This window comes from Papio anubis, chromosome Y (genome assembly GCF_008728515.1).
Source record: "Papio anubis isolate 15944 chromosome Y, Panubis1.0, whole genome shotgun sequence".
NCBI classification, from domain to species: Eukaryota; Metazoa; Chordata; class Mammalia; order Primates; family Cercopithecidae; genus Papio; species Papio anubis.
Window position 1 is genome coordinate 1,017,927 of NC_044997.1, and position 25,593 is coordinate 1,043,519.

The 25,593-nt window shown below is 46.9% G+C and overlaps 1 long non-coding RNA gene across 2 annotated transcripts in view; it reads left to right on the top strand.

The window, feature by feature from the left end:
* The window catches only part of LOC116272336, a 29,770-nt gene extending 10,217 nt beyond the window's left edge, over positions 1-19,553 (top strand). For both annotated transcript variants that reach the window (XR_004181034.1, XR_004181033.1), the window contains 2 exons: positions 15,513-15,554; positions 19,231-19,553. This is a non-coding gene — a long non-coding RNA (uncharacterized LOC116272336). The remainder of the gene's footprint in view (positions 1-15,512; positions 15,555-19,230) is intronic.
* Positions 19,554-25,593: the final 6,040 nt, after the last annotated feature.

Below are 25,593 nucleotides of genomic sequence, written 5' to 3' on the forward strand. Positions count from 1 at the left end.
GTGTGTTACGGTGCTCTTTTAGCTCTGCCATCTGCAGGTGGCTTAAGTGTTAACTATTAAGTGTTAACTAGCTCAGTGCCCTCTTGGTGCCCGGGTTCATTTTTTTTTTTTTTTTTTTTTTTTTTTGAGACGGAATCTCTCTCTGTCACCCAGGCTGGAGTGCAGTGGCGCGATCTCGACTCACTGCAAGCTCCACCTCCCGGGTTCACGCCATTCTCCTGCCTCAGCCTCCCAAGTAGCTGGGACTACAGGTGCCTGCCACCACGCCTGGCTAGTTTTTTGTATTTTTTTAGTAGAGACGGGGTTTCACCGTGTTAGCCAGGATGGTCTCAATCTCCTGACCTTGTGGTCCGCCCATCTCGGCCTCCCAAAGCGCTGAGATTACAGGCTTGAGCCACTGCGCCCGGCCAGTACCCGGGTTCTTGTCCAGCGTCCAGGAAGAATCAGGTCACACGAACAAACTGAAGGATGGTAAATGCAGAAATGTTTATTGCCAGATGGAGATGACTCTCAGTGGGATGATTGGGGAGCTGGAAAGGGGATGGAGTGGGAAGATGATCTTCCCCTGGAGTTTGGTTGTCCTGCGGCTGATCTCTTCTCCAGCCATCCCCAGCTGAACACCTCTCAGTGTCCTTCTCTTCTCTCCTTCTCTGCTGTGCTGCTCTTCAGTTCCTCTGCTTTTCTGCTTATCAGTCTGCACGTGGGGTCTGGGGTTTGGGGTTTGGTGTTTATATGGGTACAGGACAGGGGTGCATGGTGGGTCAAAAGGCAACATTTGGGCACAAAAATAGGAATGCCTGTTTCCATTTAGGACGACAGGTTTCCAGGCTTGAGGGTGGGGCCTTTGCTGGGGAACTGCCCTCTTCTATCTAGTATCTTCCTGCCTCCTGTCCGTATCAACATGACTTAAAATGTGTGTGCATTTGTACAGAGCTGTGTTTCTATGTAGAGACTAAAAAAACTTATGAAAAAGACCACTCAGAGCTCTGAACAGTAGCACATCATATTTCTGAGTACTTCCTGTTGAGTAAAGATAAGTCAGGTGTTGTGACAAGTACTTTTCATTACTTGCTGCATTAGGTTGTCACAGGCTGTTTAGTTGACTTCTAAAAACTGGGATATGGGGAGGTTGTGGGCCGGGCACAGTGGCCCATGTTTGTAATCCCAGCAGTTTAGGAGGCCGAGCTGGGTGGATCACTTGAGGTCAGGAGTTTGAGAACAGCCTGGCCAACATGGCAGAATGCTGTTTCTACTAAAAACACAAAAATTAGCCAGGCATGGTGGGGGGGTGTCTGTAATCCCAGCTATTCAGGAGGCTCAGGCAGGAGAATCGCTTGAACCTGGGAGGAAGACGTTGCAATAAGCTGAGATTGTACCACTGCACTCCAGCTTGGGTGACAGAGTAAGACTCCATCTCAAAAAAAAAAAAAAAAAAAAAAAAAAAAAGTTATGATGATCGCCTATGGTAAGAAGCCATACCATGCCAGGGTACAGAACCCCAAACCACGCCAGCCTCATCCTATGTCTCAGTTATGCTTTTCTTGACTTGCTTCCATTCTGGTGCCCCCTCTCTCCCTGCCCCCTCCTTCTCTGCAAGCATCCTTTGATCTAGCAAATTTGTAGCTTGGAAAGGGAACCACAAATGGGTCATTTCCCTGCCATTGTTACCTTGGGCATTGCAGCCATTTAGTGCGGTGATTCTCTGTCTTTGATGTGCAAGTCATCACCTTGAAGGGAGGAGGTATTAAAAGCACCACCCCGGTCCCCACCCACTGAGATCTTTATTCAGTAGGCGTGGGTCGGGCATTGGGAGCTGGGAGACCTGCATCTTAAGAAGCACCCCAGGTGATGCCCAAGCGGAGCTATGTGCTTCTTTTAAGAGATGATGGGCCGGGCGCGGTGGCTCAAGCCTGTAATCCCAGCACTTTGGGAGGCCGAGACGGGCGGATCACGAGGTCAGGAGATCGAGACCATCCTGGCTAACACGGTGAAACCCCGTCTCTATTAAGAAATACAAAAAACTAGCCGGGCGAGGTGGCGGGCGCCTGTAGTCCCAGCTACTCGGGAGGCTGAGGCCGGAGAATGGCGTGAACCCGGGAGGCGGAGCTTGCAGTGAGCTGAGATCCGGCCACTGCACTCCAGCCTGGGCGACAGAGCGAGACTCCGTCTCAAAAAAAATAAAAATAAAAAAAAAGAGATGATGACTCTGTGTGCAACCATCTGGTTACCTTTGGGTGGAGTCTCATGAATCCCTGCCACAGTGGGGAGGCAGCTCTGTGGTCTCCAATTCAGTCATGTGTCATTCAATCTATGCAGGCCCAAGGTGACACCCCCAGGTACAGATGCTGCCATCCAGCCATTCTCAACCAGGGATCATGTTTATCCACAGGGACACTTGTCAATATCTTGAGGCAGGGATGCTCCTGGCAACTAGTGGGTGGAGCCCAGGGATGCTGCTCAACACCCTGCAGTGCACAGGACGCCCCACAGAAAATAATGATCCAACCTCATATGTCAGTAGGACTGAGGTTGAGGAACCTTGCCTTAGCATGAGAGATACTGTCTGTCTGTCTGCCTATCTATAGATCTATCTATCGTCTACCATTATCCATCGACCTATCTGTCTCTACTATATCCACCTATTATCTATCTGTCATTTATTGATTATCTATGTCAATGATTTTTCTACCTGTCGTTTATTATCTATCTCTGTCAATGATTTTTCTGTCATCTATCTATCTATCTATCTATCTATCTATCTATCTATCTATCATTATCCATTGATCTATCTGTCTCTATTATATCCACTTATTATCTATCTAATCTATGTGTTGATCTATCTGTCAAAAATTTTCTCATTTATTGATTCTCTATCATCTATCATTCTGCCTACTTATCTAACTATCCAACTCTCATCTCTATTATCTATCTGTCTGTCTATCTACTTCCCTAACCAACTCTCATGTCTATCATCTATCATCTCTCTGTCTATCATCTATCTACCTATCTATCTTTCTACCTACTTCTCCAACTATCCAACTCTCATCTCTATTATCTATGTATCTATGTATCTATCTATCTTTCTACCTACTTCTCCAACTATCCAACTCTCATCTCTATCTATCTATGTATCTATGTATCTATCTATCTTTCTACCTACTTCTCCAACTATTCAACTCTCATATCTATCTATCTATCTATCTGATTATCTATCTATCTATCTATCTATCTATCTATCTATCTATCTATCTATGACATTCTTCTGCTCCCCAGGGATAATTGTGTTCCTCAAGTAACACTTGGCAATGTCTGGAAACAGTTTTGGTAGTTGCACGGGGATGGGTGTTCTGGCGTCTGGTGGGTGGAGACAAGGCATGTTGTTCAACACCTTACAGTGCACAGGACAGCACCCATGACAGAGAGTTATGCAGCTCCAAGCGTCATTAGTGCTATAGTGGAGAACCTGCTGTTAGTCATAACTTCTAACCCTGGGAAAGGGGACAGGTTGGAAATGTCATGCTCCTGTACACTACAGGAGGTATAGTTGTCTGGAGGTATAGTTGTACCGTACAGTATAGGAGGAACGGTATAGTTGTCTGGGGCATTTTTAAATGGATCTGACTGTCAGAATGCACTTGTAGGATCTTTCCCTCATACGGCATAGAGCCGTTGCACATATAACCCAGAAGCTAAGCATTCCATAGTTTCCTTGTTGGAGTAGGAAGGGGCTGTGCAGAAACAGTCTATGGCTATTTGGCACCTGAGTGTCAAGACATCTGGAAAATATTGGAGCACATAGTCCAAGAAAGTCTCCCCTTCCTTGGATAACAACTGACTCTTCCTTTGAGGCCCCCCCATTCCAGTCATTTTCTTCACTCTTATTGGCATATAGGGGATAGAAAAGTGGGGTTCTGCCTCCAGATGGAGCTCTCCCAGACACTGCTAAGCTTCTGGGAATTCCCCCGATGGATCAGGGGCCAGAGGCACTTAAACCTGTCAGCGATGTGTCCAGCCACAGTGCTGAGGCTGGGAAACTCTGCTGTGGCCTGTGAATCCCAGCCTCTGGGAGGCTTCAGATGTTTAAAAACCCAAGAGGAGTCATCACATCCACAAAAATCTTCACATTTTTATGTGGCAAAATTAGATTTTATAAAAGCTTTAAAAACGTTTGCAAATCTATCTGTCTCCCAAAAAACAGCACATGCTGGGATTGGGGTGATTTTTAAAATTTTCTTCTTCTTGATCTTTGTTAATATGTATATGAGTCAAGTTTCTCCAAAGAAATAGAACCAATAAGATATGTTTATATCTAACTCTATATATACCTATATCTCTATCTGCCTTTCATCTGTCTCAAAAGTCTACCTATCTATTTATCATCTCTTTATCTCTCTATTATCTATCTGTTCCTCTATCTCCAATATCTATCTTCAATATCTATCTATCTATCTATCTATCTATCTATCTATCTATCTATCTATCTATCTATCTATCTATCTATCTATCTATCTATCTATCATATATCCCATCTACCTATCTATTGACCTATCTATCTAAAATACATTTGTTTTCCTTACTTGGGAGGCTGAGGCAGACAGATCCCTTGAGCTCAGGAGTTCAGGGCTGCAGTGAACTATGATTGCACCACTGCACTGCGGCCAGGGCAACAAAGCTAGACCTTGTCAGAAGAAGGAAGAGGAGGAGGAGGAGGAGAAGGAGAGGAAGGGGAAGAGGAAGAGGAAGAGGAAGAAGAAGAAAGAAGAAGAAGAAGAAGAGGAAGAAGAGGAAGAGGAAAGGAGGAAGGGGAAGGGGAGGAGGAAGAAGAGGAAGAGGAAAGGAGGAAGGGGAAGGGGAGGAGGAAGAAGCAGGAAGCAGAACAAAGAAAGAGAAAGAAAGAAGAAAGAAAGAAAACAAAACAAAACAAAACAAAGAAAAAGAAAGAAGTGCATTTCAACCTAAGAACATTTCCTTCAACCCGAATGAATGCCTCCTGAGGTTTTTCTAAAAAATATTTTCTTATTGTATTATAATCACAATAAAATGCAATTATAGCCCCACACAGACCTGCTGATCCAGAATCTGCATGTGGCTGGATTCTGGGCTGATCTGGAATCTTCATGTGGCTGGATTCTGGGCTGATCTGGGCATGGAGGTATGTGTCTGTAATCCCAGCTACTCAGGAGGCTGAGGTGAGAGAATTGCTTGAACCCGGGAGGCAGAGGTGAGCTGAGATTGCGCCATTGCACTGCAGTGAGCCAAGATTGCACCGATGCACTCCAGCCTGGGTAAAGAGCAAGACTGTCTCAAAAAAAAAAAAAAAAAAAAAATTAAGGAAGAGTATTATTCAGGGCATGGGCCAGGCACGTGATGTTGCTGAGATGAAACTGTCTCTCCAGATTGCCAAAGCCTGGTTGTCTCCACTGAACCAGGCTGTCCAATGGCATCCCCATTGTTGTTGACCATGTCCCATGGTTTAACTCTGTTGTGAGCCAAATTGTACCCTCCTCAATTTTACAAATGGAAGTTCTAACATGTAGGACCTCCAATTGTGACTGTGTTTGGAGATGGGGTCTGAGATGGGGTTTGGAGATGTGTTTGGAGAGGGGTCGTTAAAGAGGTGGTTCAGGTGGGGTGCGGTGGCTCAGGCCTGTAATCCCAGCACTTTGGGAGGCTGAGGCAGGCAGATCATGAGGTCAGGAGGTGGAGACCATCCTGGCTAACACGGTGAAACCCCATCTCTACTAAAAATACAAAAAGCACACACACACACAAAATTAGCTGGGCGTGCCTGTAGTCCCAGTTACTTGGAAGCATGAGGCAGGAGAATTGCTTGAACCTGGGGGGCAGAGGTTGCAGTGAGCCGATATCATGCTACTGCACGCCAGCCTGGGTGACAGAGCTAGACTCTGTCTCAAAAAAAAAAAAAAAAAAGTGATTCAGGCAAAATGAGGTCACTAGGTTGGGCCCTGATCCAACAGGACTGCAGACCTTATAAAAAGAAGAGATGAGGACACAGACATGCACAGAGGGATGACCCTCTGCCCATGCCTGGGTCTCAGACGTCCAGCCTCCAGGACTGTGGAAGAATCAATGTCTGTGGTTTACAATCCACCCAGTCTATGGTAGTCCATGATAGCAGCCTGCAATGGACTAAGACATCTCATAAGAAGAGCAGATGAGGACACAGACACACACAGAGGGTTGACCCTGTGAGGACACAGGGAGAAGACGGCGTCTACAAGCCCAGGAGAGAGGCCTCAGGAGGAACCAGCCCTGCCCATACCCTGATCTCAGACGTCCAGCCTCCAGGACTGTGGGAGAATCAATGTCTGTTGTTTATAAGCCACCCAGTCTGGTATTCTGTGACAGCAGCCTGAAATGGACTAAGACACCTCATAAGAAGAGGAGATGAGGACACACACACACACAGACGGACAACCCTGTGAGGACACAGGGAGAAGACAGAATCTACAGCCCAAGGAGAGAGGCCTCAGGAGGAACCAGCCCTGCCCACACCTTGATCTCAGACCTCTGGCTTCCAGCCTCCAGGACTGTGGGAGAATCAATGTCTGTTGCTTATAAGCCACCCAGTCTATGGTATGCTGTGACAGCAGCCTGAAATGGACTAGGATACCTCATAAGAAAAGGAGATGAGGACACGGACATACACAGAGGGACGACCACATGGGGACTCATGGAGAAGATAGCATCTACAAGCCCAGGAGAGAGTCCTCAGGAGGAACTGGCCCTGCCCACACCTTGATCTCAGACTTCCAGCTTCCAGGACTGTGGGGGAATCGAGGTTGTTATTTAAGCTGCCCGGTCTTTGGGATTTTATTGTAGCAACTCTGGGAAGCCATTACCAAGTCTCTGTCCTGCAAAGTGAGATCCATGGATCTGTAGCCTTGACATCCCCCGGGAGCTGACGAGAAACACTGCGCCTTGGGCCCAGCCAGACCTGCTGAAGCATAGTCTGTGTGTCACCCATGTCATGAGGGATCCGCGTGCATGCCACTCTGGGAAGACTGGTTACCACACACCGTTGACCAGTGCCCCATGGCATGGTCTGTGGTATTTTCCTCAAGTTTTCCTTGCTCCAAAGATGTCTTGCCTTTTGTGATGAATGATGATTCCTTCCTCTTTGAAACAAAATACTTCAACCTCTGGAGACACTGTCTGTTGTGCTACAGACATACACTGAGGCCTGAATTCTCATTGCCAATGGTTGCTCCAATAGAGCTTCAATCTGCAACTGCATAATACGGTCACTGGGAAGTCAAGAGCGGGGCCAATTGGTTGACCTTCTGGGGAGAGGCTGGGCTGCTCGGATGCTGAGACCGTGGAGGATTCATGGGTTCTGAGGAGCAGATCATGCACCAGGGTGGCCTGCTCAGCTCCGGCGTCTACAGCCGCGGTGAGCTTGAGTGTTAGGGAGTCCCTGGATATTCATGTTGAGGTGTGCAGGAGGAGACTCCAGCTGTGTTTGATTTCCTGCCCTGCTGCAAACAAAAACTTCATAACCAATTAGAAAACAGAATGGATTTCATCTTATCCATGGGGATAAAGTGGAACTCATCCCTTGGCAAACAAAGCCCACTGGGAATAAGATTCCCCATGGGGGCAGCAGCCTTCCTTGTCACTTTCTGTTGTAACCTACAGTCCTAACCTAATCATATTATTTAATGTTTTCTATTCTGTGAATCATGCCGTCCTGGGAGACAGTGAGATGGAGCAAAGACACGCCTCTTCGGGGCCTGCCAGGCACTCTCCCTAGCATGGAAATAAAGGAAAACCTTGAGTTCCTTCAAGGGAAATGTCAAGGGAAATTCCAGGCACCTCACTGGCCTTGAGAAGTACATGGAGCAGCTTAATAAGCAAGAAGGTGATTGTAGTGTAGAACAATAGCCAAGGAAGAAAGGACCTCAAGATGTTTAGTTTCCTGTAAAGACTAAAGATAACATCCTTTTTTGAGAGGAGTCTTGCTCTGTCACCCAGATTGCAGTGCAGTGGTTCAGTCGGCTCATTGCAACCTCTGGCACCTCCTGGGTTCAAGCGATTCTCATGCATCAGCCTCCCAAATAGCTGGGACTACAGGTACGCGCCACTACGCCCTAATTTTTGTATTTTTAGTAGAGACAGGGTTTCGGCATATTGGCCAGTCTGGTCTCGAACTCCTGACCTCAGGTAATCTGCCTGCCCCGGCCTCCCAAAGTGCTGGGATTCCCAGTGTGAGCCACCATGCCCAGCCAAGGTAACATCTTACTATATGGCCCTGAGTTGATCTTCAGGAACCCAGACCCCCGCCAAATAAAAAATGCCATCTGCTGGCTCGTAGTCGAGTAAGAGAAACTGAGGCCTGAATTCTTATTGCCAATGTTTGTTCTAAATTCCTTCCCTGGAGCGTGTGGTGGCGGGAGGGGTGTGGAGGGGGGTGCAGGGAGGTGCTGGAGGAAGTCACACCCATGGGCCAAAACTAGCATTCATTTTTGCTGACCCCAAATGTTCACACAAAGCTTTACCTCCTTAACCGATGACAAATCAGAGAAGCTTTGAATCCTCATTAGGCCCCTGCTTCCAGGTACCCCACCTTTTTAGGTCAAAGCAATGTATAGCCTGCATGTTTTATGGCTTTGCCTGTAACCTCTGCCTCCTTGCCATTGAAAACCCTCACCTACTGGCCACCCAGGGGGTTGAGTCTTAAGGCATCAAGGAAGTTGCCTGATGCCCTCTAAATAGCTTGGAATAAATGCCTCACTTCCTTACACTGCAATCCCAATGGCAGTGTTCGGCTTTACTGCACTGGGCTGGTGGACCTGAGTTGAGTTTGTTGGAGGTGTTCGAACCAGGGCAACCCCAGCTTGAGTAGGGGCTGGGTAAAATGAGGCCGAGAGCTGCTGGGCTACATTCCCTGATGGTCAAGGCATTCTAAAGGTACAGGATGAGATGAGAAGTTGGCACAAGATTCAGGTCATAAAGACCTTGCTGATGAAACAGCTTGCTGTAGAGAAGTTGGCCACATTTTACCAAATCCAAGATGGCGACGACAGTGACCTCTGGTGGTCCTCACTACTACCTTCCCACCGGCGCCATGACGGTTTACAAATGCCATGGCAGTGTCAGGAAGTTACCCTCTACGGTCTAAAAAGAGGAGCCATGAATACTCTACTCCTTGTTTAGCATAGCATCAAGAAATAACCATATAAATGGGCCGCCAGCGGCCCTGGGGCTGCTCTATGGAGTAGCCATTCTTTATTCCCCTACTTTCCTAATAAACTTGCTTTCACTTTATGGACTCACCACACATTCTTTCTTGTGCAAGATCCAAGAACCGTCTCCTGGGGTCTGATTTCAGACCCTTTCCAGTGACAAGTTCAGTCACAAGAACCATTAGCGTATGCTTTCTGTATATTCACATATATAGTTTGTAATTGCTGAGCTGGAGTCAAAGAGAAACCTTAGGATCTGCCTGAAGGAAGTTAAGATTTGTTCTCCTCGGGGTCCCTGTGCCAGGTTTGTAGAACCTCAGAACTTTCCCCTGTCTGTGGGCTTCCTCAAGCTGAGAAGGGTTCTATGGGTTTAAGACCCACTAAGTGGCTTCAACCGCAGCAGCTGACCCCAGAAAGATTGGTTTAAATGAACTCACACTTCAGAGAAAACCAGTACAATCCTATGTAAAGAAAGAAAAAACAGGCGGGGGGCAGTGGCTCATGCCTGTAATTACAGCACTTTGGGAGGCCGAGGCAGGTGGACCACTTGAGGCCAGGAGTTCAAGACCATCCTGGCCAATATGGTGAACCCCGTCTCTACTAAAAATACAAAAATTACCTGGGCGTAGTGGCACGCACCTGTAATCCCAGCTACTCGCGAGACTGAGGCAGGAGAATCGCTCGAACCAGGGAGGTAGGGGTTGTAGTGACCCAAGATTGCGCCATTGCACTGCAGCCTGGGCAACATAGTGAGATTCGATATCAAAAAAAAAAAGAAAGAAAAAAAAGGATAGGCGTGGTGGCTTATGCCTGTAATCCCAGCACTTTGGGAGGCCAAGGTGGGCGAATCACGAGGTCAGGAGTTCGAGACCAGCCTGGTCAACATGGTGAAACCCCATCTCTACTAAAAACAAAAAAAAAATAGCTGAGCATAGTGGGAGGCGCCTGTAATCCCAGTTACTCTGGAGGCTGAGGCAGGAGAATCGCTTGAGCCTGTGAGGCGGAGGTTGCAGTGAGCTGAGACTGCGCTATTGTACTCCAGCCTGGGCAACATAGTGAGGTTCTATATAAAAGAAGAAAAAGAAAGAAGGAGAAAGAGAGAAAGAGAGAGGGAGGGAAGGAGGGAGGGAGGGAAGGAAGGAAGGGAGGGAGGAAGGGAGGGAGGGAGGGAGGGAGGGAGGAAGGAAGGAAGGAAGGAAGAAAGGAAAGAAAAAGAGAACAATTGCTTTAAAGGGCTTTGTTTCTCCAGGGCACGCAGATCAAAGGATATTGGATTGAACAGTGAAACAGAAGAGCCTGTCTGAATTTGCTAATGTGGTTGCACGTCCTGTGATGACTCTAATTCAATTCCGTGGTGTACAAATTCTGCTGGCAATAGTGGTAATTGGGGTCAGGGATTTAGACAGTCTCTGTGTGTTCCTTTTTATTTTCTGCTCAGAGCCTGCCGGGAGCTGATTTTCTTCTTTAGATTGAGGTAAATAATTCAGTGGGAAGCAGAGGTTTTGCTGTGGGTCGATTGCTCTCCTGTGCTGCGTGGCAGCTGTGCTGGTGGCAGCTAATGTTCAGTGGGCATTGGCCTTGACATTGCATTATTATTATTTGAGCAACGGTACGTTCTTTGCTTGGCAAAATTGCTGTTTGTTATATTGACTTTCTGGGGTCGTGGCCCCTGATGTGTTACTGAAAATCATGGACAGGAAGCAGATGGATTAATTGGAGAAAAGACATACAAATGTATTTAACGTGTATACAGGGGAGCATTCAGAATGAAGACCCCAAGTTACAAGAGGAGATTGTCTATTTTTATGCTTTGGTTCAACCAAGTCTGGATAGCTGTGTAGAAATAGGGTTGGACAAAAAGGGCCTGATCCAATGCTGAAGGTCTGAGCGGGGAAACCCAGCCAGGCCTGTGTATCTAAATTCTTCTGGGCCTCTCTCTCTCTCTCTCTTTTTTTTTAGACAGAGTCTCACTCTGTTGCCAGGCTGGAGTTCAGTGGTGCAGTCTCAGCTCACTGCAATCTCCGCTTCCCAGGTTCAAGCCATTCTCCTGCCTCAGCCTCCTGAGTAGCTGGGATTACAGGCGTGCACCACCACGCCCAGCTAATTTTTGTATTTTTAGTAGAGACGGGGTTTCACCATGTTGGCCAGGATGGTCTCGATCTCTTGACCTCATGATCCGCCCTCCTGGGCCTCCCAAAGTGCTGGGATGACAGGCGTGAGCCACTGTGCCCGGCCTCTTGGCCTCTCTGAGCAGCACTCCTTCCTTCCGGGTACCGGGCTGGCGGCTTCTCTGGGATGGGGTCTTAGGACGCCCAAACAAGGCAGGTCAGGGAATTTCCTTATGGCCACTCTTTGTTCGTTTTTTTTTTTTCGAGACATATTCTCGCTCTGTCACCCAGGCTGGAGTGCAGTGGCGTGAAATCGGCTCACTGCAAGCTCTGCCTCCCGGGTTCCCGCCATTCTCCTGCCTCAGCCTCCCGAGTAGCTGGGACTACAGGCGCCCGCCACCACGCCCGGCTAAATTTTTTGTAGTTTTAGTAGAGACGGGGTTTCACTGTGTTAGCCAGGATGGTCTGGATCTCCTGACCTTGTGATCCGCCCGTCTCGGTCTCCCAAGTGCTGGGATTACAGGCGTGAGCCACCGCGCCCGGCCTGTGCCACTCTTTATACAGATAGGATAGAGGGACAGTTAGAGTCCTGTTTTTAGGTTTTATGGCTGGCTTTGGGGGAGAGGTGTTCTTGTTTCTGGGACCCGTCTTGGGAAGAGGGATTCTAGTTCCTTTGGTGCCTCAGGGGAGAATGGGACTCAGAGACCGAGGGGCTGGAGAAGTTCCCAGAGAAACGTCTGCTTCTGAGGCTGCTGCTGAGGCCTGCCCTTGGCGGTATTGTTTCGTAAGCCTGAACCACGTAGGTCTGAATCAACGTAAGGAATTTGGGTGGGGGGGCAGGGCAACTCCAATAAGAAGCATCTTTGACTCTGGCAGAGGTGGAGTTTGGGCCCAAGAGGGGTTTGGTGACTGCGGGCTACAGAAGAATGCCTCAAAGCGCTGTGTCACATGGCTGGGGTCCTGAGCACAGCTTTACCGGGGGCTCATGTGTAACGCTCGGCCCTCCCATCCACCAACAGGAGCCACTTAATCGACATCTCCAGGATGCCAGCAACCGAGGACCATTGTCACAGTCCCAGCACAAAATGAGGCTGCTTTCTTCTTGGGGGTTTAGGGATCCCAGAACACAAGGATTTGATTAAAAGCTGCTGAGTTCACTAAGTATAAGCAAAGCAAATCGGAAACAGATCTCCTGTTCCTGCCCCGTCTTATGTTCCCGGTGGAAAATAAACCCCGTGAAAGCAATAGCATCATGTGCAACCCCGACCTTGGAGACAGAGACCCCAGAGTTAGCATCGTCTACCTGGGACATCTCCCAGCCCAGGGTTCTTACTCCAGACCCATGAGGACCCCAGCCGTGGCTTTGCTGTAACTTCCCTGGAGAGGAGAGAGGACAGGGGGCCCTGCCTGGGAGATAGATTTCCTGCCTGGTGTGCAGGACTGGAGACTGTCTCAGTGCCCAGGCCGCCTGATGCTGGCCAGAGTCCGCCTTGTTTATGTAACGAGGTCTGGGTGTGACCGACAACAGCCTCGTGTGTATGAGTCACGAATGCAGCAGCTTCTGGCTGCAGTGCAACCCCTGAAACCAAGCAAAGCCTAAAACCCCCAGGCTCCACTTCCTCTGTGACACTCCCCACCCTCAATTCCCGTCATCCCCCAGAGTCATCCAGAGCATCTCAAAGCTGAAGGAACCTCCACTGCAACCTGGCCTCCTGCTGCAGGATGAGACGAGCTGTCTGCAGCCCTCCCATGCCGCCTGCCTGTTTTATGCAACAGCATTTCAGAGAGGAGGGACTGGGAGGGGAGAGATAACACTGAGGCCTTTGGTTATTTAGGGCAACAGCAGGGAGTGGCCGGGTACACGGATTGGGAGGAGATTGTTAAGTAGTTGCTGAGGGGATGCCTGGAATTGCTGGGATGGGCCGAGATACAACGCAGTGAAAGATATTGGTCAACGGTGAACACAGATTGGAATGTAAATTCTCAGGGTGTGTGCATAGCCAAGACGCTTAACTCTGGGGTCCTGGACAGGTGTCTTGACTGGAACTGCTGGCAGCCTTGGAGGGGAGATGTCGCACGGATCCAAGAGGCTGAGGCGGTTCCTGTCCCCGAGCCCAGTCTGAGCAGCTTGGACCATGATGACCAAGAGAGCTGGAGGAGGCCAGGTGCAGTGGCTCACGCCTGTAATCCCAGCATTTTGGGAGACCAAGGCAGGCGGATCACTTGAGGTCAGGAGTTCGAGACCAGTCTGGCCCAACATGGTGAAACCCTGTCTCTACTAAAAATACAAAAGTTAGCTGGGTGTGATGGCATGCACCTGTAATCCCACATACTTAGGGGGCTGAGGCAAGAGAATCGTTTGAACCCAGGAGGTGGGGGTTGCAGTGGGCTGAGATTGTGCCACTGCACTCCAGCCTAGGCGACAGAGCGAGACTCCATCTAAAAACAAAACAAACAAAAAGAAAACAACAACAAATAGGGAGAATGCTGGAGGGAGCAAAGAAGGGCTGGGTTGTTCTTCAAGGCGAGCCTGCAGTGATCTCTGGCAGCAGAGAACATCATCTGAGAGGGACGTGGGGCACCCAGAGTTTGAGAGAAGTGACTGTGTGGGATTTGACCTGCGATGGCACCACCAGCTCCCAGCCTCCAGTCTGGGCCCAGGGGCAGCTGCTGTGTGCGCCCTGGGCTCAGAGTCCCCCTTCCCTCCAAGGTTTGTGACTCTGTCCTGATTGGGGGCTCCTGTCTGGGGATGCACGTTCGGCTCTGGAGAGGCCCTGATTACCTCCACGAGGAGCTGCAAACCTGCCTGGGTGGCATCTGGCTGGAGCCATGCCACAGGCTGTACGAATCTATGTTGGAGCCCTTGAACCTTCCCACAGAGCAAGCATCACCCAGGCAGACAGATTTTTGGGAGGGAGACAGACATCAGAGCAGGGGAGAGCCAGCACCGAGGGCTCACCTGGTTCCCCCAGGCTTAGTCTCCTCCATGGCTTAGTGTTTGAGTGAGAGGTTGTCCCCCCTGGACAATTCTGCAGATTCTGACTCTGCTCCTGCCTTGCCCTGAACGTCCCGGAACCTCAGGTTCTTCCTTTGGGAAATATGCATGCTGGTCATACCAACATCCTCGGGTGGGCGGATGAGATGCTTGGGTGCCTGGTATTATTGCAACAGAACTCAATGCATAGTAACTGCTGATTCAATGTGCTCCTGGCTGCATCCTCTACTTCCTGATAAATTCTCTGGTGGTGTTTTCTCTATAAGGTTAGTACTGGCAGGGGGCAAGGGAGGAACAAGAGCAAGGTGTGCATATGTGTCAGCAAGAGGGACTCTTCATCCTCACAAATTCTGCAGTGTGTTTTTAATGATGAGTCACGAAGATGTGAATGTTCTCTTCTCTCTGCTGCAGACACATTCATTAGGTTAACTGCTTTTGGATCAGGTAGGAACCTCAGCTTGTCCACAGAGGTTGCTTCCTGACCCTGTATTTGTCAGCGTAGGCTAGCTGCTGTAACAAACATCCCCCAAAGAATGAAAAGTTTGTTTCTTTTTTGTGTTGCAGCCAGGTGAGGTGGCAAAGGTGTCCTATGCTCCATATAGTCTCTCAGGGATCCAGGATCCTCACATTGTTATGCTTCACCTTCTTCTAGGGCAGCCCCTCTCAACGTAGACTCTGTGTGGGGTGGGGGGCGGGGGGCAGGAAATGCCAGTTCTAAGCTGTGAGTGGTACAGTCCAGAGTCCAGTCTCACTTTGGAGAGAGGCTTCCTTCAAAGTTTCCTGGCCATGAGCAGGAATGAAGCTCTGACACAAGTTGCAACGTGAATGCAACTCAAGAGCATCATGCTCAGTGAAAGAAGCAAGGCACAAAATAGCACATATTGTAGGATTCTATTTATACGAAATTCGCAGAACAGACAATTCATGGAGACAGAAAGTGGATTAGTGGTTGTCAGGGGCTGGGGAGGCGGAAGGGGAAGTGACTGCTGAATGGGGACACAGGTCTTCTTTTGGGTAATGAGTATGTTCTGGGACTAGGTGGAGGTGGTGGTTGCATCTCCCACGTAGCTCATAGTCAGGTTAGTTTTAGTGCTCTGGGTGACCCTAGGCTTGCAGGAGGAGGGGAGCAGCATGAGGTGAGGAACAAGGGGGATTCTGGCTTTTCTATCATGGGGTGACTTATGCCCTGTTTGCTCCCAATAGGTCAAAGAGACTTTGACTTGGCGGACGCCCTTGATGACCCCGGTAAGTGCCGATATTTCAAGGGGAGCCTTCTCTTTTCAGCTTGGATCTAACAGCATCAGCTGTATAGTTACTTTGGGGTTGGATTGGGCCAGTGTTGGGAATTTCTTGGTGTTGAGAGCTCTGTTCTTCGTGGGAGATTACAAACGCCTCGAGACAGACATTTACACACTCTCTAAATGTCTCAGACTCATTTCTTGGTAGGTCTGTGCTTCTAAACCTGTGGTTTAGGAATATGCTAGTATTTTATTATTTTATTTTATTTTATTTTATTTTATTTTATTTTACTTTATTTTACTGAGATGGGAGTCTTGTTCTGTTGCCCAGGCTGGAGTGCAGTGTTGCAATCATAGCTTGCCACATAGCCTCAACTTCCCGGCTCAAGTGATCCTCCCACCTCAGCCTCCCAAGTAGCTGGAACAACAGGTGTGTGCCCCCATGCCAAGCTTTTTCTTTTCTTTTCTTTTCTTTTCTTTTCTTTTCTTTTTGTAGAGACGGATTCTCACTACGTTGCCGAGGTTGGTCTTGAACCCCTGGGCTCAAGCAATCCTCTCAAAATGCTGGGATTACAGACGTGCACCAGCATGACCGGCCCAGTTTCTGCTTTTCTTACACTTCATTTCATGTCCCTCATTGTCCTACACCCTGGTCCCAATCCATGGCCTCCAATCTCTCCTCCCAGAGCACACTTCATTCTGTTCTCCCATCAGCTTGTCTGATTACTTTCACTCATGGGGCTGTGAGTTTTTCTTCTCCAGGGTACTGAGGACCTGGAATCTTCCCATTCTGTGTTTTATCAGTTCAAGGTCAGCTGGAACGTTTCTGACTGACCAGAATGCTGAAAATATGCATCCTGGACCCTGCAGAAAGTCCTGCTCGAGGCAGACAGTCTAATTGAGATTCAAACATTTATAGTGAAAGAAAAATAATCTTTTATGTACACAGAGGAAGACTCCATTGGGCTTTAGCATTGGGAACAACTGGTCGACCAGGGCAGTTACATAATGGTGTTTGCTGGAGGAAGACAGAATGATAACCAGATCTGATCCTAAAAAGCCGACAACAAGATAATAGGAACTCATCTCTCTCCCAGTTTTCTGCGCACAGTGATGTTTTTGCTAATAATGATCCTACAAAGCAGATACAAAATTGTTGTCTGTGCAACAGGAAAATATAATGACCCACCCCAACATGAAGTTGCCATTTCTCCCATCAAGTTAGAAAAGATGAAGATTGAATCTTACCCTGTCAAGGCAGACTGAGGGGTGGGAGTTGGAGGCAGGTGTGTGGTTGCAACCACTTTGGAAGCATTGGGGGATTTTCTCCAAAATTCAGACCGAGTGTGTAGCACCAGCATTTGGTTTGGACAAAGAATGAGGCATAGCTGCAAGAGAACCCTGTGCAATAGTAAAGGACGGGCTGGCTGGTAGGCTCAGATACAGAACAAGACATGTTACTGATATGGAAGATCACTGACATGTGACCCCGGAGTTCCACTCCTAGACAGGTACCCAAGAGAATTGGGAGCAGGGACTCAAACAGATATTTGTGTACCCATGTTTACAGCAGCAATCTTCACAATAAGCCAAAGGTGGAAACAACACAACTGTCCATCAGGAGATGAATGAATGAACGCAATGTGGTCCCTCCATGCAACAGAATATTATTTGGCTGTAAAAAGGAAGAGGGGTTCGGATACATGCTACATGAGCCTTGAAAATGTGCTCCGTGAAAGAAGCCAGGCACAAAAGGCCACAGGGTGTAGGATCCCATTAATATGAAATATCCAGAACAGGCAAATTCAGAGAGACAGAAAGTGGCTTAGCGATGGTTGGGCCGGAAGAGGGGAGAAAAGGGAGGGACTGCTCGTGGTTATGGGGTCTCCTTTTGGGGGGATGAAACTGTTCTGGAACAGATAGAGGTGGTGATTGTATAGTATTGTGAAAATATGAAACACCATTGAATTGTACACCTTAAAATGTCAAATTTTATGATATGTGAGTTTCATGTTGATTTTTTAAAAATCACAGAAATAAACTTCCTTGCCACTCACCTGTTACTACCTTTTCATTGCTCACCTAGAAGACTGCCAGTGCCTGCAAACACATCTTTGAATGCATCATTTTGCTGCCAAGAGCCCCCCATGAATGGGCAGGCATGTGCCTGCTCATCCACAGCCCTTCCATATGGGAAGGAAGCCCCAGTGCACAGGAACCACAGTCACCTGTATGGCGACTGTGGGGTATTCGCTTTTCACTGTCTATACTGCTTGGGCTTTAAGAAACTCTGTGAGTGTATCACTATTTTAAAAAATCTTTATAATTTTACATTTTAAAAAGAAGATGGAGAAAGGAAGGATGGGAGAGAGGGAGGGAGGGTGGGAGGAGAAAGGAAGGGAAAAGGAAGAGAAGCAAGAAAAGAGAAGGAAACAATGAAAGGAGGGAGGAAAAGAGGGAGGGAGGGAGGAAAAAAGGATGGAAAGAAGGAGGGAAGAAAAGGGAGGAGAAAGGGAACGATGGAGGGAAGGAAGGAAGAAGAAAGGAGATGAGATAGGAAAAGACTGAGGGAAGGAAGGAAGGAGGAAGGGAAGAAAGGAAGAAAGGAGCGGGGGAAGGAAAGAAAGACAGACGGGGGAAGAAAGGAAGAAGAAGGAAAAGAAAGAAGGAAGGATGGAGGGAAGGAAGGAGAGAGGGAGAGAAGAAAGGATGGAGGGGAGGAAGGAAGAAAGGAGGGTAGGGAAGAAGAAAAGAAGAAGGGGGAAAAGGAGAGAGGGAAGGAAGAAAGGAGAGAAGGAGGGAAGCAGAGGAAGAAGGAAGAAGTGAGGGCAGGAAGGGAGAGGGAAGTGGCAGGAAGGAGAAAAGGCGATGGGAAACCTTCAATTAAAATACAGGACATGCAAAATCGTATGTCCCCTTTGGAGCTTCAGACTCTCCTTTTTGCAGTCTCTGCACCCCCAGTGAATGCCCCCACCACACGTATACCCCTGTGTTCCAGCTTCCTCCTACCAAGGCAATGCGAGGCTGTTATGTGAACCATGCTTTCAAATACACTGTTTCCTCTGTTTGGAAGAAGTCTGGCCATTGCACAGCCCTGAAGCTCCAATTTTCCCAGCCATGGCCGACTCCACCTCCTTTGACTTATCTTCCTCAAACCCCCTCCTGCCCCTGTCTGCCCACCCTCACTGCACACCCAGGTTCACTGAGCAGGGTGGTCACAGGCTGCACCCTGAGCACTCCTGACCTGATAGCCACATCCATGCAATACATGTTTGCTGAATGAATAAATGAGTGAATGAAAGAAAGTGAGAAAAGCCATCATTCTAGAAGCTGAAAGTCTTTCTCCATCTTTTCTTTTGCCTCCCCCTGCCCCGCTCTCCACCGTCCAGCTCTATGGTGGCTCTACGGGCAGGTAGCTCACTTACTTGTCTTGGATGTTCTCAGCTACTTTGGCCATCCTGTGGGCATCCTCACAGCCTCAAGGGTGGATTGTTTTTGAATGGATTTTAAGGGTGTTTTCTTGCTTTTCTTCTGAATACAACATGGAATTTGTGTCCATATCATTTACTTTGTATTGCTTTGTCACTCCCTTTTCATCTTTCATCAGGGCGTTCATGGCCTTTCTTTGTGCTTCTGATGAATCTTCAATGCATATTGAATTTATTTTCTCTCTTTGTTCACAGAACCCACCAAGAAGCCAAACTCAGGTGAGTGACTCTTTGGCTGGGAAAAACTGAGGCAATGTCCTTGAACTGATGCTTATGGAGGGATGGTTGAGGATGTTTTACAGAACTGTGGGGTGTATGAAGAAGATGCAAAAACTATACCAGATAGTAGATATTGAAAGCAAAATGTGGTGATTAGGGAAATGCAGATCACAACCACAGTGAAGCACCACTTCATACTCACTGAGATGGCTAAAATCTAAAATGGAAAATAACAAGTGTTGGCAAGGATGTGACAAAACTGCAATGTTTGTACATTGCTGGTGGGAGTCTAAAATGGTACAGCCACTGTGAACAAATTCTTTGGTGGATTCTCAAAAAGTTAAATATAGAATTACTCTGTGAACCAGCAATTCCACTCCTAGGTATGTACTCAAAATAATTGAAAACAAGGGTTCCAAGAAAAATATGTACACAAATGTTCACAGCAGCACTATTCATTATAGCTAAAAGGCAGAAATAACTCATATGTTCATCAGTGGAAGGAATGGATACACAAAATGTGGTCCATCCACACAATGCAATACTATTTAGCCTTGAAGAGGAATGAAGCACTGAAAATTGATACAAAGTGGTTGAGCCTCAAAAACATTTTACAAAGAGAAAGACGCCAGACACAAATAATCACATAGTGTATATTTTTATGAAAATGAAATTTCAAGAATAGGCGAATCCCTAGAACCAGAAGCAGTGTCGTGACTGCCAGGGGCTGGAGGGGAAAGGGACAGTGACTGCTTGATAAAATCCAGGTTTCTTTTTGGGGGGACAAAAGTGTTCTGGAAGTACACAGAGGTGATGGCTGCACAACACTGTGAATGTTCTAAATGCCCCTGAATTGTTCACTTTTAAATGGCGAATTATATGTAAATTTTGCTTCAATTTATTTATTTATTTATTTTCAATTAAAAAGGTAACCTTTGGCCAGGGGTGGTGGCTCACACTTGTAATCCCAGTGCTTTGAAAGGCTGACGTGGGCAGATCACCTGAGGTCAGGGGTTTGAGACCAACCTGGCCAACATGGTGAAACCCGGTCTCTACTAAATATAAAAAAATTAGCTGGGCATGATGGCACATGCCTGTAATCCCAGCTACTTGGGAGGCTGAGGCAGGAGAATCACTTGAACCTGGGAGGCGGAGGTTGCAGTGAGCCGAGATCACACCACTGCAGTCCAACCTGGGTGACAGAGCAAGATTCCGTCTCAAAAAAAAAAAAAAAAAAAAAAGAAAAGAAAAAAGAAAAAGAAATAACTCCCAGACTTCTAGCAGACTCCTTGACGGCCTTCCTGACATGAGAGATGTCAGCAAGTCAATGGACAGGCATTTATAGGTTGTTCAGGAAATGTTCACTATCAAGCAAGAATTGAAAATGCAGCTAAATTGCTGTTGGAGAGTGATGATAGCGTAAATATTTCCAACAAGGAGCTCTGCAATTCTTGCTGAAAAATCTTCCAAATGATGCTCTGCCTTAAGAAGAAATTCACACCCTGAATAGCACAGCAGGATGCGAACAGCAATGCCAGCCAAAGACATTGGAAACAAGCCGGTAAAACTAAGTGATTGTTAGCTGTTTAACAAAATAATAACTGGTGTTAACAACAAAGTGAAACTTAATTTCTATAGATTAGGCTACCTTCACAGAGAGGATAAGAAAGGGAAGAAGTGAGTAAAAGTAGTTAGATGTTGCTGGATTTTGACATTTTAAGGTTAAGTGTTCCTGTTAAAAATAGAAATTGAACATATAACTCCTGAACTAGTGGAGGAAAATGAAGAATGAAGAATAAAATTAAATACAAAAAAATGAAGAATAAAATTAAATACCAAAATTAGCCAAGTGTCGTGGTGAGCGCCTGTAGTCCCAGCTACTCAGGAAGCTGAGGTGGGGGGGTCACTTGAGGTTGCAGTGAGCTGAGATTGCGCCACTGCCCTTCAGCCTGGGTGGCAGAGCCAGGCTTTGTCTCAAAAATAAAAAAAAAAAAATAATAAAATTAAAAACTGAATACTAAATGGAAGTTAGGAAGGAAGGAGTTAAAAAAGAAGAAAAGTAAAATAAAATAGTAGGAATAGTGTATCCTTAGTTTTGTTTGATGTTCAATGATTTGATAAATCTGTAAAAAGAGATTAGATTATGCAATTTAAAATGTTTCATGCTATTTACAAGAGAAGTGTTTGCAACAAAATGCAAGCAAATACCAATAGAAAGAAAGCCAAGTTGGGCTAGCAAAATCAGACAAAATAACCCTCGAGGTGCAAACAACTTTGAGGCCCAAATAGAGGTTCTTCACACTAAAAGAATGATTCTCTGAATGATAATGGAATCTTGACCCAGCCTGCACCTCAGGTTAAGTCAAAAGTGGAAATTTAAAGATCTAAGTGTGAGATATTAAAAAGTATTTCCCCAGAAATACCAGGATCTGTAGATGGAAATGTTATTAAGAAATAAGATGTGGAGCTGGGCGTGGTGGCTCACACCTGTAATCCCAGCGCTTTGGGAGGCCGAGACTGGCATGGCGGAATTCTTGAGCCCAGGAGTTTGAGACTAGCCTGGGCAACATAGTGAGACCCCATCTTTAAAAATATTTGTGGTCGGGAGCGCTGGCTCAAGTTTCCATCCCAGGGGCATCATAGGAGGCCGAGACGGGTGGGATCACAGGCGGTCGAGATCGAGACCATCCTGGTGAATTACAGTGAAAACCCCGGCTCTACTAAAACTACAACTAGTCGGCTGCAGGCGGGCCTGCAGTCCCAGCTACTCGGGAGGCTGAGGCAGGAGAAATGGCATGAACCCGGGAGGCGGAGCTTGCAGTGAGCTGAGATCCAGCCACTGCACTCCAGCCTGGGCGACAGAGCAAGACTCCGTCTCAAAAAAAAAAAAAAAAAAAAAAAAAAAAAAAAAATTTAAAAAAACATTAGCTGGACATGGTGGCATGCACCTGTGGTCCCAGTTACTCCGGAGGCTGAGGTGGGAGGATCACCTGTGCCCAAGAGAGGTTGAGGCTGCAGTGAGCCATGATCACACCACTGCACTGCAGCCTGGGTGACAGAGCGAGACCCTGTCTCAAAAGAAAAAAAAAAGAAATGAAAACCATAGCTCAGAGACAGAGAAACTGAGCAATGCATAGGTTCAGAAGAGTTTGAAACAGACTGACTAAATTGTGTCTTGGCATATGAGACAGGTCGCAGTTATAAAACAATGAGAGAAGAAACCAAATTCCACATAGGCAGGACTGAGACAATTGGCTGTTCTTGTGGATGATATGTGATCAAATCTCAACTTCATGCAAAACTTTTTTTTTTTTTTTTTTTTTTTTTTGAGACGGAGTCTCACTCTGTCACCCAGGCTACAGTGCAGTGGTGTGATCTCACCTCCCTGCAAACTTCTCCTCCAGGGTTCAAGTAATTCTTGTGCCTCAACTGGGACTACAGGCATGTGCCACCACGCCTGGCTAATTTTTGCATTTTTAGTAGAGATGCGGTTTCACCAAGTTGGCCAGGCTGGTCTCGAACTCCTGACCTCAGGTGATCTGCCCATCTCGGTCTCCCAAAGTGCTGGGATTACAAGTGTGAACCACAGCGCCCGGCCTCATGTAATACTTAAAAATGAACTACAGGTGGATTACAAACCTGAATGTAAAAGAAAAAAAATTTTTTTTTTTTTTTTTGAGAAATAGAGGGAAATATAACCTCAGGGTTAGGAGTTTTTCTTAGATAAAATACAAAAAGCATAACCATGCCTGTAGTCCCAGCTACTCAGGAGGCTGAGGCATAAGAATCACTTGAGCTTGAGAGGCGGAGGTTGCAGTGAGCCGAGATCCTGCCATTGCACTCCAGCTCAGGCTACAGAGTGAGACTCCGTCTCAAAAAAAAAAAAAAAAAAAAAGCATAACCTTTAAAAATGGGTTAGACTATGCCTACATTTAAAAAATAATAACCATAATAATAATAATGTTCTGACTTCAGGCTCTAAAAATGTCAAAAGATGAGCTGTCAACTGGAAGAGGCTCCTTCCTGCCCATATCACCAGGGAAAGTTTAATATGCAAAATGCAGTCATCCTTCAGAATTCATGGAGTATTAGTTTTAAGACCCCTTCTTCCCCGCAGACACCAAAATCCACAGCTGCTGAAGTTCCTGATATAAAATGGTGCAGTATTTGCATATAATGCAAGTATATGTTCCTGTATATTTTTATTTATTTATTTATTTATTTGGAGACAGAATCTCACTCTGTTGCCCAGGCTGGAGTGCAGTGGCGTGATCTTGGCTCACTGTAACCTCCACCTCCCGGGTTCAAGAGATTCTCCTGACTCAGCCTCCCAAGTAGCTGGGATTACAGGTATGTGCCACCATTCCCAGCGAATTTTTGTATTTTTAGTAGAGACGGGTTTTAACCACGTTGTCCAGGCTGGTTTCGAACTCCTGCCCTCACGTAATCTGTCTACCTTGGCCTCCCAAAGTGCTGAGATTACAGGGATGAGCCACAGGGTCCAGCCTCTGGTATACTTTAAATTATCTCTAGGTTACTCATAACTCCTGATACGGTGTAAATGCTATGCAAATAGTTGTTATACTATATTATTATTATTATTATTTTTTTTTTTTTTGAGACGGAGTCTCGCTCTGTCGCCCAGGCTGGAGTGCAGTGGCCGGATCTCAGCTCACTGCAAGCTCCTCCTCTCGGGTTCACGCCATTCTCCTGCCTCAGCCTCCAGAGTAGCTGGGACTACAGGCGCCCACCACCACGCCCGGCTAATTTTTTGTATTTTTTAGTAGAGACGGGGTTTCACCGTGTTAACCAGGATGGTCTCTATCTCCTGACCTCATGATCTGCCCGCCTCGGCCTCCCAAAGTGCTGGGATTACAGGCTTGAGCCACGGCACCTGGCTATTATTTTTTATTTGTATTACTTTTTATTGGATTGCTATATTTTATTTTTTGAAATATTTGCTTCTTTTTTTTCTTTTTTCTTTTTCTTTTTTTTGAGACGGAGTCTTGCTCTGTCGCCCAGGTTGGTGCAGTGGCGCAATCTGCTCACTGCAACCTCCGCTTCTCCTGGGTTCATGCCATTCCCTGGCTCAGACTTGGCACTGACTACAGGCGCTCACACTCACGCCTTCCGGCTAATTTTTTTTTTGTATTTTTAGTGAGACAGGGTTTCACCGTGTTAGCCAGGATGGTCTGGATCTCCTGGATCTCCTGATCCTCACTACCGCCTCCCAAAGTGCTGGGATTACAGGCGGAGCCACCGCTACTCGGGTCAAATATTTTCAATACAAGACTAGCTGGATCTAGAGATGGTGAAATTCCTGGCTACAGAGCACAAACTGTATAGAGGCCCTACCAAAACAGACGGATAGCAAAAAAAAGGAAAGAAAGAAAAGAAAAGAAAATGGAGGAGAGAGACTATAAGGCTTACTCAAAAGAAGAGGATATGATCATTGCATTTATTAAAAAAGAAAAATTCAAAGAAGAGGGAATTACACAGCTGACCAGCTGATGTGTGTAAGAAATGCTCAGGGTCACACATAGTCATTGAGTCAATTAGCCACTGTATAAATTTAAATCAATTTAAACAATTGGCTTTTTATTTTATTTATTTCATTTTTTTGAGACGGTCCGCCTTCAGCTGAAATTCCCAGGCTGGAGAGGTATTTCAGCTCGACAAGCTCGCCCTCCGGTTCACTATTTGCTCGCCTTCCGTATAGCCGGGGATTCGCTCGCCACTGGGCCTCTTCTGGCGATTTTTGTATTTTTAGTAGAGACGGGTTTCATCAGAAACAGATGGTCTGGAGTCTTTCTGACTTTGTAACTGGCTACTGGTTCTTTTAAAGTGCTGATTAGGCTGAGCCAATCAAGCATTCGCCTGGCTTTTATTTTCTTAAAAAAGCCAATTAGGCTAGGCAAGGTGGCTCACGATGTAATTCCCAGCACCTGGGGAGGCCAGCCAGCCGGTGGGTGGATCACAAGGTCAGGAGTTTGAGACTAGACTGGCCAATATGGTGAAACCGCTGGCTCTACCAAAAAAATACAAAAGTTAGCTGGGTGTGGTGGCAGGGGCTTGTAGTCCCAGCTGCCCAGGAGGCGAGCAGGAGAATCGCTTGGACCCAGGAGGCGGAGGCAGGTTGCAGGAGTCGGTGATCATGTCATTGCACCTGTTTCTCCGGAGCAACAGAGCAAAACCCATTTCCAAAAAAAAAAAAAAAAAAAAAAAGGTCAATTGTAGCAGGGTAACATGCATTTGAGGTACCCAAGAGCTGACCAATCACAGTGGGATTATAACCCCTGTCAGTCCTGAAGAGACTCCTTCTAGACATCCTATCATGAG